At 47.6% G+C, this 17,169-nt stretch overlaps 1 long non-coding RNA gene and 4 other non-coding genes across 5 annotated transcripts; 2 read left to right on the forward strand and 3 right to left on the reverse strand.

Moving 5' to 3' along the window:
• Positions 1-345: 345 nt before the first annotated feature.
• TRNAV-AAC lies at positions 346-418 on the reverse strand. The gene has a single exon. It is a non-coding gene; the product is annotated as a tRNA-Val (tRNA).
• Positions 419-2,739: 2,321 nt separating this feature from the next.
• On the reverse strand, positions 2,740-14,476 carry LOC115642674. Its single transcript, XR_003998231.1, has 3 exons — positions 14,303-14,476; positions 6,884-6,886; positions 2,740-2,765 (listed from the first exon to the last, which is right to left on the reverse strand). It is a non-coding gene; the product is annotated as an uncharacterized LOC115642674 (long non-coding RNA).
• On the reverse strand, positions 8,014-8,085 carry TRNAC-GCA. Its single transcript has one exon. It is a non-coding gene; the product is annotated as a tRNA-Cys (tRNA).
• TRNAA-AGC lies at positions 9,617-9,698 on the forward strand. Its single transcript has one exon. It is a non-coding gene; the product is annotated as a tRNA-Ala (tRNA).
• TRNAV-AAC lies at positions 13,521-13,593 on the forward strand. Its single transcript has one exon. It is a non-coding gene; the product is annotated as a tRNA-Val (tRNA).
• Positions 14,477-17,169: the final 2,693 nt, after the last annotated feature.

Below are 17,169 nucleotides of genomic sequence, written 5' to 3' on the forward strand. Positions count from 1 at the left end.
CAGAACCTTAGGCAGGTGGAAGCAGAGTTTGAGGGGGGGGGAGTTGGGGAGGTGGGTTCTGGGCACCACCAAAATTTCTACAAACTTGCCTCCCATGGGTGTGAGTGCTACCTGATTAGAGTCCCAGACACCTTGTCTACCTGGGAGCTCTTCTGCTCTTCAGCCCTTCATCCCACAAGCATTCCAGGAGAGGGGGAGGGGGAAAGCCACTTCACAGGCATTCAGAGAGAGAGGAGACAAAAGTGGGAGCAGGGGAAGTAAAACAGACCTGTTGAGCACAGAAATCACTGCTGCTCCTACAAAAGCAGGGACAGGACACTAGGAGCTGGGAAAATTAAGCCATCCTGTTTCTGTCTGGTTTCAAACCAGGGACCTTCTACATGTTAGGCAAATGTGATAACCGCTACACTACAGAAGCTCCATTTGTCAAATGGCTCTGCCCCTCCCTTCATAAGAACAGAAGAATGGCCATACTGAGTCAGACCAAAGGTCCATCCAACCCCATATCCTACTGCCAACAGTGGCCAGTGCCAGGTGCCCCAGAGGGAGTGAACCTAACAGGCAATGATCAAGTGATCTCTCTCCTGCCATCCATCTCCACTCTCTGACAAACAGAGGCTAGGGATACCATGCCTTACCCATCCTGGCTAATAGTCATTCATGAACTTAACCTCCATTAATTTATCTGCAAAAAGGACAAGGAGCACTTGTGGCATCTTAGAGACTAACACATTTATTTGAGTATAAACTTTCATGGGCAAAACCCACTTCATCGGATGCATGCAGTGGAAAATAGAGTAGGAAGATATATATACACACAGAGAACCTGAAAAATGGGTGTTGCCATACACGCTATAACAAGAGCGATCAGTTAAGGTGAGCTATTATCAGCAGAAGAAAAAAACCTTTTGTAGTGATAATCAGGATGGTCCATTTCCAACAGTTGACAAGAAGCTATGAGTAACAGTAGGGGGACAAATAAACATGGGGAAATAGTTTTACTTTATGAAATGACCCATCCACTCCCAGTCCTTATTCAAGCCTAATTTCATGGTGTCCAGTTTGCAAATTAATTCCAATTCAGCAGTCTCTTGTGGGAGTCTGTTGTTGAAGGTTTTTTGTTGTAATATTGTGACTTTTAGGTCTGTAATCGACTGACCAGGGACATTGAAGTGTTCTCCGACTGGTTTTGGAATGTTATAATTCTTGATGTCTGATTTGCGTCTATTTATTATTTTATGTATAGACTGTCTGGTTTGGCCAATGTACATGGCAGAGGGGCATTGCTGGCACATAACAGCATATATCACATTGGGAGATGTGCAGGTGATGGAGCCTCTGATAGCGTGGCTGTTGTGATTAGGGTCTATGATGGTGTCCTCTGAATAGATATATGGACAGAGTTGGCAATGGGCTTTGTTGCAATGACAGGTTCCTGGGTTAGTGTGTTTGTTGTGTGGTTGCTGGGTAAGTATTTGCTTCAGGTTGGGGGGGCTGTCTGTAAGCAAGGACAGGCCTGTCTCCCAAGATCTGTGAGAGTGAGAGATCGTCCTTCAGGATAGGTTGTAGATCCTTGATGATGCGCTGGAGAGGTTTTAGTTGGGGGCTGAAGGTAACGGCTAGTTGCGTTCTCTTACTTTCTTTGTTGGGCCTGTCCTGTAGTAGGTGACTTCTGGGTACTCTTCTGGCTCTGTCAATCTATTTTTTCTTCACTTCAGCAGGTGGGTACTGTAGTTGTAAGAACGCTTGATAGAGATCTTGTAGGTGTTTGTCTCTGTCTGAGGGGTTGGAGCAAATACAGTTGTATCTTAGAGCTTGACTGTAGATAGTTGATCATGTGGTGTGGTCCGGGTGAAAGCTGGAGGCATGCAAGTAAGTATAGTGGTCAGTAGGTTTCCAGCACAGGATGGTGTTTATGTGACCATCGCTTATTAGCACTGCAGTGTCCAGGAAGTGGATCTGTTGTGTGGACTGGTCCAGGCAGAGCTGGATGGTGGGATGGAAAATGTTGAAATCATGGTGGAATTCTTCAAGGGTTTTCTTTTCCATGGGACCAGATAATGAAGATGTCATCAGTGTAGCGCAAGTAGAGAAGGGACATTAGGGGACGAGAGCTCAGGAAGCGTTGTTCTAAGTCAGCCATACAAATGTTGGCATATTGTGGGGCCATATGAGTACCCATAGCAGTGCCGCTGACCTGAAGGTACACGTTGTCCCTAAAAGTGAAATAGTTATGGGTGAGGACAAAGTCACAAAGTTCAGCCACCAGGTTTGCCATGACATTATCGGGGATACTGTTCCTGAAGGCTTGTAGTCCATTTTTGTGTGGAATGTTGGTGTAGAGGGCTTCTACCTCCATAGTGGCCAGGATGGTGTTTTCTGCAGGATCACCAATGGATTATAGTTTCCTCAGGAAATCAGTGGTTCTTGAAGATAGCTAGGAGTGCTGGTAGCATAGGGCCTGAGAAGGGCGTCTACATAGCCAGACAATCCTGCTGTCAGGGTGCCAATGCCAGGGTGTCGTTTCTTTTGGTAACTCTCAGTGGGATCAGAGGGCAATGGCTTGTAGAATGTGGTGTTAGTGAGCTGCCTGGCAGCCTTTCATTCATATTCCAACCTGTTCATGATGACGACAGCACCTCCTTTGACAGCCTTTTGGATTATGATGTCAGAGTTGTTTCTCAAATAAATTTGTTAGTCTCTAAGGTGTCACAAGTTCTCCTCCTTTTTGCTGATACAGACTAACACGGCTACCACTCTGAAACCTATTAATTTATCTCTTTTAAACCCTGTTATAGTCCTGGCCTTCACAGCATCCTCAGGCAAGGAGTTTGACATGTTGACTGTGCGCTGTGTGAAGAAGAACTTCCTTTTATTTGTTTTAAATCTCCTGCCCATTAATTTTCATTTGGTGGCCTCTAGTTCTTATATTATGGGAACAAGTAAACAACTTTTCCTGATTCATTTTCTCCACACCACTCATGATTTTATATACCTTTATCATATCCCCCCTTAATCTCCTCTTTTCCAAGCTGAAAAGTCCCAGTCTCTTTAATCTCTCCTCATATGGGACTCATTCCAAACCCTAATCATTTTAGTTGCCCTTCTCTGAACCTTTTCTAATGCCAGTATATCTTTTTTGAGACATAGAGACCACATCAGTACACAGTATTCAAGATGTGGGTGTACCATGGATTTATATAAGGGCAATAAAATATTCTCAATCTTATTCTCTATCCTATTTTAAATTATTTCTAACATCCTGTTTGCTTTTTTGACTGCCGCTGCAAACTGTGTGGTTGTCTGCAGAGAACTATCCATGATGACTCCAAGATCTCTTTCCTGATTAGTTGTAGCTAAATTAGCCCCCATCATATTGTATGTATAGTTGGGGTTATTTTTTCCAATGTGCATTACTTGACATTTATCCACATTAAATTTCACTTGACATTTTGTTGTCCAATCACTTAGTCTTGTGAGATCTCTTTGAAGTTCTTCACAGTTCACTTTGGTCTTAACTATCTTGAGCTGTTTAGTATCAGAGGGGTAGCCATGTTAGTTTGGATCTGTAAAAGTAGCAAAGAATCCTGTGGCACCTTACAGACTAACAGACGTTTTGGAGCATGAGCTTTCGTGGGTGAATACTCACTTCGTCAGATGCATGTTAGTCTGTAAGGTGCCACAGGATTCTTTGCTGCTTTTGAGCTGTTTAGTATCTTATGCAAACTTTGCCACCTCACTATTTACCCCTTTCTCCAGATCATTTATGGATAAGTTGAATAGGATTGGTCCTAGGACTGACTCTTGGGGAACACCATTAGTTATCCCTCTCCATTCTGAACACACCGATGGGCTAACCTGGAGAAAGTGGTGGCAGCCCTTCGATAGGTCAGCTGGCAGAGCAGAGGACTGGAGCTGGCACTCAGGAAGTCATCCTTGTGTTGCCCTTGGGACTCCAGCTTGAGGGAGAGCTTCTTTTTCCTCCCCTTGCTGAGAAAGAGTAAGAGAAGAAAGCAAGCTCAGGTGGGCCTACTCCTTGCACAAGCCTACGCTGTCTTTTTCTGCTTGGGAGCCCAAGAAAGCAGCCCACTCCTGCACACAAAGTGACCAAAGAGCATGCTAAAGCCTGGGTGCTGGTGGTGGTGGGGGAGCCCAGGGCTGGGTCGGCAGGGGTGCGGGTGGCGGGACAGCCCAGGGCTGGGATGGCAGGGGGGTGCAGGTCAGGGGGGAAGAGTCCAGGGCTGGGTCGGCAGAGGGGTGTGGGTGGAGGGAGGCACAGAGCTGGGGCAGTAGGTGGTGTGGGTTTGGGGGGTGAGAGCCCAGGCAGCAGGGAGTTGCGGGGGGAGCCCAGGGCTGGAGTGGAGGCAGCCAAAATTTTTTTTGCTTGAGGCAGCAAAAAACTAGAGCCAGCCCTGCCTCCACGCACAGTGAGGGAGGTAGGAGCGGATCATTTTTATCCTTACTTGAAAGAGGGAGAAGAGAAGGCTGATAAAGGAGAATTGACTTGTCTTAGGTCACACAGCCAGTCAGTGGCAGAGTTGGGAATAGGATCACAGAGCCCTGATTTTCAAACTAACCATCGGATCTTGAATTTCATACATTGAATGACCTGAATAAAGTGCTCTCAGATGAGCTTCAGACCAACAACAGTGACAGTAATTATTCAGCAAGTATTTGAAGAGAACTGCAATGTTAGAGAGAATCATGAAGTGCTCATAGACAGAGAACCAGCAAAATTCATCAAACATAGAACTGGTTCTGACTTATTTACTTGGTCTTGAAAGAGAACAACAAGGACCTGAGTCTCCTCCCTGTTAATAACCCCCTCAGCCCATCAGGGTAGAGACTAAGGATGGGAGGCTGAGGGTTCTCACCAAGGAGCCCAAAGGATGGCCCAGGTCACTGGTAGGGATCATTGCCCAAGCACTATTTCAGCCCTACATTTTTGTGTGGACCTCCCACAGTGGGAGCTGCAGAGCACTGCCCTGCAACACACACACACACGCACACGCACACACACACACCCTTCCTGTTGTTGGGAGGGGAACAGGAGAAAGCACAGAAGAAGCAAGAGAAGAAGAGAAAGGAGGGAGGGAGGGATGGAGGAAAAGGTGAAACAAAAAGGACAAACCCTTATGTCCCCACTGATTCTAAGGGACAAAATCCCAGCTGTGGAATAAAATTCTGCCTCCTTAAGCTCGTGTTTTCCATGCCTAGAATTCAACTCTCACCAGATGGATCAGACTGAACAGGTTTCAAACCTCCAGGAGGCTCTTACCTTCTAAACAGGGATGGCTGTTTTCTAGTAAAATCACTACAAGAGAAGGAGAAAACTCGAAAGAGGTTCCTCCTGGCGCTCACGTCCCTGACCCTGAATACTTTCTCAGTCCTCAAAGATAGACCTGGAGAAGGAGACTTGCTGACGCAAAGCCACAGGGGTCTCTGAGGTTTCCCTGGCCTCTCGCCCCTCTCCTGCCTGGATGATGTCAGCATCTCTCTGTGAGGTCACCACCTCCCCACCAATAGTCTTTTACCAATAGTGTGAGGTCCTGCAAAAGGCCTTTGTGATGTCACTGCCACACCCCTCCCTTGCTGTGCCAATGTCCTGCCCCTGGCCAGGCACTTTGGATGTTTGAGCTACTCCCTGTGTTCACCCCACTCAAGGAGCGTTCGTTCTAGGCAGCAAGCCGGCTAGACAGGAAAACATCAGATCCTGCTCCCAATGCTACACTCAGTTTTTTCAGAAATTAGTCGACTTTGTGGCCAGAAGAGACCATTAGAGCATCTAATCATATAATCATAGAATATCAGGGTTGGAAGGGACCTCAGGAGGTATCTAGCCCAATCCACTGCTCAAAGCAGGACCAATCCCCAACTAAATCATCCCAGCCAGGGCTTTGTCAAGCCTGACCTTAAAAACCTCTAAGGAAAGAGATTCCACCACCTCCCTAGCTAACCCATTCCAGTGCTTCACCACCCTCCTAGTGAAAAAGTTTTTTCCTAATATCCAATCTAAACCTCCCCATTGCAACTTGAGACCATTACTCCTTGTTCTGTCATCAGGTACCATAGAGAACAGTCTAGATCCATCCTCTTTGGAACCCCTTTCAGGTACTTGAAAGCAGCTATCAAATCCCCCCTCAGTCTTCTCTTCTGCAGACTAAACAAGCCCAGTTCCCTCAACCTCTCCTCATAAGTCATGTGCTCCAGACCCCTCATCATTTTTGTTGCCCTCTGCTGGAATCTTTCCAAGGTTTCCACATCCTTCGTGTAGTGTTGGGCCCAAAACTGGACACAGTACTCCAGACGGGGCTTCACCAATGTCGAATAGAGGGGAATGATCACATCCATCGATCTGCTGGCAATGCCCCTACTTATACAACCCAAAATGCCGTTAGCCTTCTTGGCAACAAGGGCACACTGTTGACTCATAGCCAGCTTCTCGTCTACTGTAATCTCTAGGTCCTTTTCTGCAGAACCGCTTCCTAACCATTCGGTCCCTAGTCTGTAACAGCGAATGGGATTCTTCTGTCCTAAGTGCAGGATTCTGCACTTGTCCTCGTTGAACCTCATCAGGTTTCTTTTGCCCCAGTCCTCTAATTTGTCTAGGTCCCTCTGTATCCTAACCCTACCCTCCAGCATATCTACCACTCCTCCCAGTTTAGTGTCATCTGCAAACTTGATGAGGGTGCAGTCCACGCCATTCTCCAGATCATTAATGAAGATATTGAACAAAACTGGCCCCAGGACCAACCCTTGGGGCACTCCGCTTGAAACTGGCTGCCAACTAGACATGGAGCCTTTGATCACTGCCCATTGAGTCTGACGATCTAGCCAGCTGTCTAACCACCTTACAGTCCATTCATCCAGCCCATACTTTAACTTGCTGGCAAGAATACTGTGGGAGACCACATCAAAAGCTTTGCTAAAGTCAAGGAATAACACATCCACTGCTTTCCCCTCATCCACAGACCCAGTTATCTCCTCATAGAAGGCAATTAGGTTAGTCAGGTATGACTTGCCCTTGGTGAATCCATGCTGACTGTTCCTGATCACTTTCCTCTCCTCTAAGTGCTTCAGAATTGATTCCTTGAGGACCTGCTCCATGATTTTTCCAGGGACTGAGGTGAGACTGACTGGCCTGTAGTTCCCCAAATCCTCCTTCTTCCCTTTTTTAAAGATGGGCACTACAGTAGCCTTTTTCCAGTCATCCGGGACCACCCCCGATTGCCATGAGTTTTCAAAGATAATGGCCAATGGCTCTGCAATCACATCCGCCAACTCCTTTAGCACCCTCGGATGCAGCACATCCAGCCCCATGGACATGTGCTGGTCTCCAGTTTTTCTAAATAGTCTCGAACCACTTCTTTCTCCACAGAGGGCTGGTCACCTTCTCCCCACACTGTGCTGCCCAGTGCAGCAGTCTGGGAGCTGACCTTGTTTGTGAAGACAGGGGCAAAAAAAGCATTGAGTACATTAGCTTTTTCCACATCCTCTGTCCACTAAGTTACCTCCCTCATTCAGTAAGGGGCCCACACTTTCCTTGACTTTCTTCATGTTACTAACATACCTGAAGAAACCCTTCTTCTTACTCTTAACATCTCTTGCTAGCTGCAACTCCGAGTGTGATTTGGCCTTCCTGACTTCACTCCTGCATGCCTGAGCAATATTTTTATACTCCTCTCTGGTCATTTGTCCAATCTTCCACTTTTTGTAAGCTTCTCTTTTGCGTTTAAGATCAGCAAGGATTTCACTGTTAAGCCAAGCTGGCCGCCTGCCATATTTACTATTCTTTCTACACATCAGGATGGTTTTTTCCTGCAACCTCAATAAGGATTCTTTAATCCTTTAGAGGATTTGAACTGATTTCAGTGGAGGCACATGTTTGCTAGGTTTATATGCATTTGCACAGGAAGATATTGAGTGTTTGCATTCATTTCAGGGATCCCTACTCAGTGGAACTCGTGAACATAACAGAAATGCAATTACTTTTGTTGAAGGAAGAGGTGTGTAAGGGGGCATTTGGATCTGAACCAAGGACTACTTGATTTGCAGTCAAACACTCTACCACTGAGCTATACCCCCATGACTGCTATGAAAGTAAGTCAGTGATCTTAAAGAGTTTGAAGGACAGGCCCTGCCTCAGAGATCTCCTGTTCTCTTCCCAGACCACAGTGCTTTTAAAAATGGGGTTTCATTAAACTTATAGATGCATGGAGACACCACAGCTTGCACACCCACCCACATAGATTCCCCCAGTGACGTAGCTACCACCTCTCGGGGAGATGGATTAACTACACGGGCGGGACAGCTCTCTCCCCTCTGCTTAGAGCATCTTCATTATTTATGAATAGGTAGGAAAGAACCTCCTGAATGGACAGTAACCAATTGATCAAATATTGGTGGGTCTGCATTCAATATGGGTAACTGGTCATACTGGGCTGGATTAGAAGGAGTATTGGCAGCAGATCGAGGGAAGTGACTATTCCCCTCTATTCGGCATTGGTGAGGCCACATCTGGAGCATTGCGTCCAGTTTTCGCCCTCCCACTAGAGAAACAAGTTAGAGAGAGTCTAGGGGAGGGCAACAAAAATGATTAGGGGGCAGGGGACTTACAAGGAGAGGCTGAGGACAGGGCCACCCAGGGAGGAGGCAAGTGGGGCAATTTGCCCCAAGTCCTGCAGGGACCCAATGAGAATATAGTATTCTAGAGTATTGCAACTTTTTTTATGGAAAGGGCCCCCAAAATTGTTTTGCCCCAGGCTCTGAATCCTCTGGGTGGCCCTGCCCACTCCACCCCCTGACTCATTCTCCTCCCTCTGAGGCCCCACCTGTGCTCTGCCCTCACTCCCATTTGGCCACTTCCCACCCCTGCTCTTCCTCTTTGGCTGAGGCCTGCTGGTCCACCTTTTGCTCGCTCCTCTCCTGTCTGAAGGCCTCCTTGTGCCTCTCCACCCACTTCCCCAAGGTCTGCCTGCTGCCCCCACCTCTCTGCCCTTCCCCTGAGACTCACCCTGCCCAAACCTCTCTGCCCCCTCCCCTAAGACCAGCCCTGCCCACCACTTGCACCTCTCTGCTTCTCCCCTGAGACCCACCCTGCCCAGCACTCACACCTCTCTACCCCCTCCCCTGACCTGCCCTGTCCACCACCCACACCTCTCTGCCCCTCCCCTAAGACCCGCCCTGTCCACCTCTTTCCTCGGTCATCTCTTGTTATTCCTTGAAACATCAAGGATGGAATAAATAGCTGAGTTTACTCCAGGGTGAGGAAGAAAGGAGCCACCAATCCCCTAGCAAAGCTCAGTGCCCAGGAGAAAACCTACCCTCTGCTATTGCAATCCCTGATGTGCTGGGGATATGATGGTAAAGGAACTGTCTGAATGATCAAGGCAGGAAATGGACAACAATCTACAGGAACGTCATTGACCACAAAAACACCCTCCTCATGCTCCAGCCAGAAGGGAAATGAGCAGGAATTCTTGCAGTTCAGCCATGGACACACTTCCACAACGGCACAGCAGTGTGTGTGTTGTGGAAGCTGGTCTGAGGGAACAACTGGAATTGATCACAGATTGAGAACAGAACTAGAGTGTAGTGAGAGACCCATCTCAAGCAAGTAGTTATGGCCGAGTGGCTAAGGCGATGGACTAGCAATCCATTGGGGTTTCCTGGCACAGGTTCACATCCTGTCAACTACAGGGGAAGTTGTGGTTCTTTAGTTTCAAGGGAGCTGGGTCTTGTCTCACTCTCAAGCTGTGGCTACACTATTGGGTAATGTGGCTTTAAAGTGTTTTAATTAAACAGCTGTTGCATATCCACACTATGCCCCTTGTGTCACCAGAGCACATCCAGGCTAGAATCTTGGATGGCCACAGAGAGCAGTGCATTGTGGGTAGCTGTGCAACTGGCTGCAGGTGTTTTGGGAAGGGTTTGCAAGACCTCATGGCTGGTACAGCATCACATGATGCAGGTTTGTCTATCCCATTGTTCCATGGGAATCCTACTAGATTGCCAGCTGCTTTTCAACTGCAATGTGCCTGGTGGGGTACAGAGTGTGTGTGTGTGTGTGTGGGGAGAGTGAGTGTGTGGGCACACTGTCTCTAAGTCCAGACAGCTGCTGCAAGCAACCAGTCCTGAGGCAGGGGGAGGGAGACAGCCCCAACATCAGCCCCTGCTTCCCTCACTGGCTCAGGTCAGCACAGCAGCCTCTGTCACACACACACACACTCACTGCTGCCTGCTTAGCTCTGTGTCAGGGGTGCTGGAACAGGGGGTTAGAGGGCTGTGGCTCCACCACTGTTTACGAGCTGTTAGGACCAGTGATGGAGTGGGGGGAAGGGTGGAGTCTTGGGGGGGAAGAGGCGTTCTGTGGGTGTGGCCTCGGGGGGAGGGGTGGTGTGAGTGTGGGTCCTTGAGGAAGGGGTGTCATGGGAGTGCCACAGTTCAGACAACGGTGCCCCCTCCCACTGTAAGGAAGCTCCCGCTGCCCCTGCTCTGTGTTCGTAGCGCAGGAGAGAGCAGCATCCACGGCAGTGATTTGCTCCCCGGGGCTCCAGCAGGGGTCTTTGGAGACGATTTAAAGGACCCGGGGCTCCGGCCACTGCAGGGAGCCCTGGGCCCTTTAAATCACCAGCCTGGGGAAGTCGGGCCGGGCTGGCACAGAGTACCCGCTCTTGCCGGTATCCCATACTGGACTGGACTGACTTACTTTCACCTCTGGAAGGTCCTCACGTGGATCAATAACTGGTTAAAAGCTAGGAAACAAAGGGTAGGAATAAATGGTCAGTTTTCAGGATGCAAACAGGTAACTAGTGGTGTCTGTACTGGGACCAGGACTAGTCAACATATTGATAAATGATCTGCTAAACAGCGAGGTGACAAAATTTGCAGATGATCCAAAACTACTGAGGATAGTTAAGTGCGAAGCAGCCTGTGAGGAGCTAAAAAGAGATTTCACAAAACTGGGTGAAAGGGCAACAAAATGGCAGATGAAATTCAATGCTGATAAATGCAAAGTGATGCACATTGGCAAACATAATCCCAACTCTACATATAAAACGATGGGATGTCAAATAGCTGTTGCCACTCAAGTGAGAGATCTTGGAGTCACTGTGGATAGTTCTCTGCAAACATCCACTCAATGTGCAGCAGCTGGCAAAAAGGGAACAGAATGTTGGGAGTCATTAGGAAAGGGATAGAAAATAAGAGAGAAAATCTTATTGCCACTGTATAAATCCATGGTACGCCCACATCTTGAATGCTGCATGCAGATATGGTCACCCCATCTCAGAAAAGATGTATTGGAATTGGAAAAGGTTCAGAAAGGGGTATGGAGTGTCTGCCATCTGAGGAGAGAATAATAAGACTGGGACTTTTCAGCTTGGAGAAAAGATGACTAAGGGAGGATATGATAGAGGTCTATAAAATCATGGCTGGTGTGGAGAAAGTAAATAAGTAAGTGTTACTTATTCCTTCTCATAACACAAGAACTTGGGGTCACCAAATGAAATTAATAGGCAGCACGTTTAAAACAAACAAAAGGAAGTATTTTTTCACACAATGCACAGTCAACCTGCGGAACTCCTTGCCAGAGGATGTTGTGAAGGTCAAGACTATAACAGGGCTCAGAAAAAGAGCTAAATCGATTCATGGAGGACATGCTCTGAGCCAGGATGGGCAGGGAAGGTGTCCCTAGTCTCTGTTTGCTGGGAGCGGGTGACAGGGGATAGATCACTTGATGATTACCTGTTCTGTTCATTCCCTCTGGGGCACCTGGCTTTGGCCGCTATGGGAAGACAGGACACTGGGCGAGATGGACCCAGTCTGACCCAGTCTGGCTGCTCTTACATCCTTATGCTCCTTTCATACAGATGCCTGGGATTCTGCCTGACAATGTGTCCCTGAGGTCTCAGCCAAAATGCCCAGACAGGCAAACACTCTGGGCTCCTGAAGCCTCTGCCCCCCACCTAGTGCCTATGGCTCATCCCTGACCCTTGCTGCTGCTCCTTGCTGTAGAATATGAAAGGAGCGAAGGTAGTGCAGGAGCCTTCTGGGAACAAAGATCCAAGGCTTTGGGAGAGACACATTGTCTGAGACATCAGAGTGCTGTAAACCATGCAGCCACCCCCTCAATTAGGGGCCTGTTCCAGCGCTGCGTCTGGGCTACCGCGATCCCTCCCGCTGAGCAGGGTGCCCACAGATTACAGCCGGAAAATAGGCATGCGACACACACTCCTGTTCTCCCTGACAGGGCCTCCCCTAGACCAAGTGGCACCCCAAGCATGACGTGTCTTTGGTGCCCCCCTACATATATTAAAATTTTGAATATCTTATTTTTCATTGCATTTGTAGCTCAGTTCATGATTTCGATGCACAATTTCGATGCATGATTTTCTCTGTCATACAAGATGATAAATTTACAGACTAGGATCTGCAAACCTGTATTTATTCATGCCATATATAAGCAGATAAAACAAATGCATTTTCTTTGAGCATATAGAAACTTTTTAATGTTAACAGTAACTGAAATGTACTAACACCTAGAAATGGAACTGTCACCAGCACAGGGTGGGCCAGTATTAAATAGGGTTACAGTAGGAGACAGCGTTAGGATGTTAACCCCAGGCTTTTAGTTGAAAGGTCGCTTCTCTCGCCTTCCCCCATGAACTGAAGCGCAGCATTAAAGAGATCCAAAGATTGGCCAATGGCATTTCCAAGTGCTAAAACAGCAAGCGATGTCGGTCTCTCATTGGCCATCAGCAATTGAAGATGTGGTTTAATGAGCTGGAGCTTCAAGGTGAGGGTGGGTCTGTCCACGGCCTTCCGTTGCACTGCTGGGCACCAAGTCCCTGGTGGCCAATACGTGAAGCTAGGAGAAGAGAGTGGGATGGCAGGACTTTTGCCATCAGGTTCTAACTGCCCAACTTCCTCCTCGTACCGCTGGCTCCCTGTCACCTTCAGGTAACACAGGAACTAAGGCAGGAATAGGGTGAGGAAGCAAGTAAAGCCGAACAAGGAAGGCAAAAGTGAATCTTGTTTTCATGGGCCACTCGCAATGACGTCCTTTTTCTGTGCCACAGCTGACAACAACATCCCAGACAGAAAAGTAATAGGCCAAAAAGAAACCTAGCAGCTGCTGAAATAGTTCAGTTGGGAGCGTGCTAGACTAACAGGCTCTTCTATCCCTCTTTGTGCAGGGGTGGGATGTTTTCTGAAAGTGCAGCAGTTCCTTTAACTGCCACGAGTCCCTCATTTCAGGCTATACAGCAGGAAAAGACAGCATGGGCTTCTGCACCGAGTTGGCCCATCTGACCTTTCATTCTTCTCTTGCCCTTTGTCACCAAGGGGAAGAAAAAGCAGCTGTCCCTCAGGCTGGAGTCACAAGGGCGACGTAAGGATGACTTCCTGAGTGCCGGCTCCAGTCCTCTGCTCTGTCAGCTGACCCACTGAAGGGCTGCCACCACTTTCTCTAGGTTTGCCCATCAGTGTGTGTCAGAGTGAGCAACAGCCAAGCAGATGGAGTTTCTGTAGTGCAGTAGTTATCACATTTATCTAACATGCAAATGATCCCTGGTTCAAAACCAGGCAGAAACATGGTGGCTTCTTCTTTCCCAGGTTCCCTTTGCTGTCCAGCAAGGCACTCCTCCTTCTGCTATTGGCCTATCCATGGGATAACTCCAACCCCTGCATGACAGAGGGTGCTGATGTCAGTGGAGAAAGCACCTTGGTATCAGTCTGGAGAACCTAGAGGAGTTAGGTGTGTTACCTTTTGGAGGCTTGTGGCTTGGCCTCCTCTGCCCTTGGAGATTGGCCTATAGAGACCATCACTTCCAGCTGGCCTCCTTTGTGTGACTTGTCAAAGGAGGAAATAAGACAGGAACGGGGCAATAGAGGAAAATAAAGCTGAGGAAGGCAGAGAGGAAGCTGTGCAGCTAAGTGTGGATAGTAGAGCACCACCATCTGCTCTAACCCCTCAGACAGAGACCAACACCTGCAACATCTCCACCAAGCATTCTCAAAACTACAATACCCATACGAAATAAGGAAACAGATCAACAGAGCCAGACGTGTACCCAGAAGCCTCCTACCGCAAGACAAACTCAAAAAAGAAACCAGCAGGACTCCACTGGCCATCACATACAGTCCCCAGTCTCAAGTTAGCAAGTTAACATTTCATGAATACTTTGATAAAATGTTATTAGTATAAAATATCTATGTTGAATTCTGATTTGAGGTCTATAGGAAAGTAGCAACTCCTTTGACTGTCCACCAGGTACATTCCTAGGGGTTAAAGCAAAGAAACAGTGAAAGTATATGGCAATAAAGATTGTTTTCTGTGTGTCTCAAGGCAAGGCATTGGTGCCTGGGAAGAGAGGTGGAAGGATGCCGTATCTTATACTAACATCTGCCAACTTTTCATAAACTCAAGGTTGGATCTCTGGGAAGAACGTCTCCCTACAGAAGAGACATACACAATAGGAACAGGGATTCTTTGTTCAATCTGCAACTCTGAATAAGACAGAATAATTTAGTTCTTAGATTCAACACCTGGCAATTTGCTGACCAAGCCTATCTTAGCAAGCAAGGCTTTCTGTTTACCCAGCTTTCTCTTAGCTGATCATTATTTGCTAGGCTTCTGGTCTCTTGATTATACTCTGGACTTTGGATCTGGAAAAGAGCTGGCACAATCCATAGACCAGGTTGTTATATAAAATGCATGTGGATTTGAACCCTTCACATACAGTAATGGCAAAGTTCTTGGTTGAGGTTTGTAGCAGTGATGGAATAAACTGCAGGTTCAAATCAAGTCTCTGGAGTCCATCCATAGCTGGGATGGGTCATTCAGTCCTTTGTACAGAGCTTCAGTTTGTAGCAAAGTCCCTCCAGAGGTACGAAGCAGGATTGAAGACAAGATGGAGACAGGGCATCAGCCTTTTATAGTCTCTTGCTATGTGGTCTTTGCTTTCTTTGTCCCAAGGACACTCTATCCAGCACGTGGCATAGAAAAACCTTTGAGTTCTGTCCATAGGCAGGTCCCTGCATACCTTGCTGAGCCACAAGGCATATCTGCCTTCTCTCAATGGGTCGATTGTATAGCTGATGGTCCTTAATGGGCCATCAAGCAGGCTAGGCAGAACTGACGCCAACTTGTCTGGTTGGGGTGTTCCTCGGAAGCATAGCACAAGTTTGAATACAGACAGCATAGAGCCAATATTCATAACATCAACTACAAAAATGATACACATCTAGAGATAGCATCATTATAATCAGCCAATCAGAACCTCTCCATAGACCCCTTACAAGACAACCTTTCTATCATATTGGCTGCAAATATAGAACAGTGGTCGCAACAGTGAGCTATACAGTTGCAGATTATGTCAATAACATCACAGGAGCTGACATGGCATCAGTGAGACTGATATTGGAATAGCCTCCAGTTTTGGTGTCTCATTTGAAAAAGATGTTGTGAAATTGGAGCTGGAGCAGCAAAAAGCCACCAAATGTTCTGAGGGCTGGAGAAAAATGCCTTCCAGTGAGCTACTGAAAGAGCTCAACCTGTTTAGCTTCTCAAAAGAAGATTGAAAGGTGACTTCACTGAAGTGTTGAAGTGCCTTAATGGAGAGAAAAGATTGGGTGTTAGAGGGCTCTTGAATCGAGCAGAGAAAGGCATAACAAGAGCCAATGGCTGGAAGGTGAAAAGAGACAAATTCATGTTACAACTAAGCCTCAAATAGTCAACAGCGAGGATGATTCACCACAGGAACAAGCTACCAAGGAAAGTGGTGGATTCTCCATCTCTTGATGTCATTCAATGAAGACTAGATGCCTTTCCCCCAAAGTAGCTATTGTGTCATACAGGAGGCGTGTGATCTGAAGGGGGTCAGATTAGATGCTCTAATGGTCTCTTCTGGCCATAAAGTAGACTCATTTCTGAAACACTGAGTGTAGCATCGGGAGCAGCATCTGAAGTTTTACTGTCTAGCCGGCTTGCTGCCTAGAACGAACACTGCTTGAGTGGGGTGACCACAGGGAGTAGCTCAAACCTCCAAAGGGCCTGGCCAGGGGCAGGACATTGGCACAGCAAGGGAGGGGTGTGGCAGTGACATCACAAAGGCCTTTTGCAGGACCTCAGACTATTGGTCAAAGGTGATGGGGGGTGGTGACCTCACAGAGAGATGCTCACATCAGCCAGGCAGGAAAGGGGCGAGGGGCCAGGGAAACCTCAGAGACCCCTGTGGCTTTGCTTCAGCAAGTCTCCTTCTCTAGATCTCTCTTTGAGGACTGAGAGAGTATTCGGGTTCACGGACGTGAGCGCCAGGAGGAACCTCTTTCGAGTTTTCTCCTTCCCTTGGATTGATTTTACTAGAAAACAGCCATCCCTGTTTAGAAGGTAAGAGGCTCCTGGAGGTTTGAAACCTATTCAGTCTGATCTATCTGGTGACAGGTGACTTCCCTTCTCTGTACCTCAGGCTCCTCCCCATCTGTCCAAAGGGAACAGGGACAGTTCTCGAGCTCTGGGCGGTCGTGAGGCTTGGTGAGATAAGGGGCGTTAAAGCCCTCTGTGAAGGAGAAAAGGGAGTTTCACGGTGTTTTAGCACCAAGGAATTCTAAAGTTTGCTAAAATGTCTAGTCTGAGGAAACAAGAAATGGTCGGGGCCAAACTTTTTAACCACTGCCTTTTTTGAAGCCCGCTCAAGGATGTGAGTCCCTGTCTTTTAGGTACCCGGTGTTCTTTGCCAGCAGGAGAGAAGAGGTTCCTGCCTCCGTTTTTGTGGCCTGAACAAACCAGGTGTTGTGCCCCAGTTCTCGTCTGAGATCCTTGAAAAAGAACATCTTCCCATCCATGAACAAGACAGGACCTGTCTCTAAAAGGGGAACAAAGAGACCTCTGGGACTCACAGACTAGCTAGCCTCACTTCCATAGCTGGAGAGATCCTGCAATACATTCTTAAACAATCAGTTTGTCAGTAGCACCTACAGGATAATTTGGTTCTTAGGACTAGTGAGCATGGATTTGTCAAGAACAAATCATTCCAGACCAATCCTCTTTCCTTCTTTGGCAGGGTTCTGGGCCTGGTGGAGGTGGGTAAACAGTAGATGGGATCTAGCTTGGTATTACTAAGGCTTTTGACACAGTCCTGTAGGACATTCTCACAAGCAAACGAGGGA

The sequence above is a fragment of the Gopherus evgoodei genome, unplaced genomic scaffold (genome assembly GCF_007399415.2).
Source record: "Gopherus evgoodei ecotype Sinaloan lineage unplaced genomic scaffold, rGopEvg1_v1.p scaffold_43_arrow_ctg1, whole genome shotgun sequence".
Classification (NCBI taxonomy): domain Eukaryota; kingdom Metazoa; phylum Chordata; order Testudines; family Testudinidae; genus Gopherus; species Gopherus evgoodei.